Below are 2,044 nucleotides of genomic sequence, written 5' to 3' on the forward strand. Positions count from 1 at the left end.
CAAATTTCATCATCTTATTTCATTATGCACCTGCTCATGCATTTGTCTTGGCTATCCAATTAGGTCACAATTTCCTGTAGGAACATCAGGCTAACGTCTCTGACATCTTTTTACAGTTAAAGGTTCTGTGCAGTGCTTGGTTTAATTCATTCCAAAACTTTTTAATGGGTACTCACTATATGCATATCATTTTTCCAAGTTTAGTAAGATCCAGGCTCAACTTTTATTCTTGGCTCTCTCATTTTCCCATTAGATTCCTACAACATACTAGAGAACTCAAATACATGTTTTCTTTGCAGGTTTAAAAAAAAATCTAACCTCATAGAACCTGGTCTGTAAGACAAGATTAGGTATGTGTCAGCTATTACACAAGTTAGATGTTCATTATTAAAGAATTCCTCACAGTTAAACAATCACAGGCTCACGTGTAGTACATATTAAGGAGTACTAACCACAGTGAAACACCACTCACACTCATGAGGATAACTATAATCAGAAAGCCAAACAGTAACAAGTGTTGGCAAGGATATGAAGAAGCTGGAACCCTTATACACTGCTGGCAGAAATGTAAAATAGTGAAACCACTTTGGAAAATAGTTGGACAGTTTCTCAAATGTTTAAACATATAGTTACTATTGACCTAGCAACTTCACTCCTAGGCATGTGTTCAATAGAAATGAAACCTATGTCCACATAAAAGTTGGTACAAAGCAGCATTATTCATAATAGCCAAAAAGTACAAACAATCAAAAATTCTACCAAATGGTGAATGGATAAACAAAATGTGGTATATCCATGCAGTGGAATACTCATCAACAATTAAAAAGGAATGAAGTGCTGATACATGGCTAAATCTAGAAAATGTTATGCTCAATGATAGAAGCCAGACATAAAAGGCTACATATTGTATGATTACATTTATATGCAATGTCCAGAATAGACAAATTCATAGATAGAAAGCTGGTGAACGTTTGCTGAGGCTGGGGTTTAGGGGCTTGGTGTGTGTGTGTGTGTGTGTGTGTGTGTGTGTGTGTGTGTGATGACTGAAGGGCATGAATTTTTTTTGAAGTCCTAAAATTATAGTGATAATTGTACATATCTGTAAATATACTAAACACTTGAATGGTTAAAAAAAAAAAGAAAAGAAAAAAATAAAGAAAAAAGAAAAACAGGCAAAAAAAAACTGGGACTACATCAAACTAAAAGTCTTTTGCACAATAATACAACAAAAAAATGATCAGCAGAATAAAAAGGCAGCCTACAGAACGAGAGAAAATATTTGCAAACCATCTATGTGATAAGAAGTTAATATCCAAAACATATAAGGAACTCATACAACTCAATAGCAAAAACAAAACAAAACAACAACAAAAATCCAAAACCCATTAAAACCAAATGGGCAAAGGATTTGAAGAGACATTTTTTCCAAAGAAGACATATGATTGGCCAACAGGTACATGAAAAGATGCTTGACATCACTAAGATGCTCGATATCTCACATCAGGAAAGTGCAAATCCAAATCATAGTGAGATATCACACCTGTTAGAATGGCTATCATCTAAAAAACAAGAGGTGAGTGTTGGAGAGGCTGTGAAAAAAGGAATCCTTGTGCACTATTTTTGGGAATGTAAAGCAAAGGTTTGGTTCCTATTCTCTTTTTACTTAAATTAGTTTGAGTTGGAAGAAGAATCTCATGAGCTTCTGCTGGAAGGCTTTACCAAAGGAGTGACTTTTAAGTTGAATTCAGACAGATGAGTAGTATTTAAATGGGAAAGGGATGGAGAATAAAAGTCTAGCAGTGGTTCTCAACCTGTGGGTCGCGACCCCTTTGGCGGTCCAACGACCCTTTCACAGGGGTCGCCTAAGACCATCCTGCATATCAGATATTTACATTACGATTCATAACAGTAGCAACATTACAGTTATGAAGTAGCAACAAAAATAATTTTATGGTTGGGTCACAACATGAGGAACTGTATTTAAAGGGCCAGAAGGTTGAGAACCACTGGTCTAGGGCAAGGAAATAAATAGCCTGAGCAAAGA

Source organism: Myotis lucifugus, unplaced genomic scaffold, assembly GCF_000147115.1.
Source record: "Myotis lucifugus unplaced genomic scaffold, Myoluc2.0 scaffold_23, whole genome shotgun sequence".
Taxonomy (NCBI): domain Eukaryota; kingdom Metazoa; phylum Chordata; class Mammalia; order Chiroptera; family Vespertilionidae; genus Myotis; species Myotis lucifugus.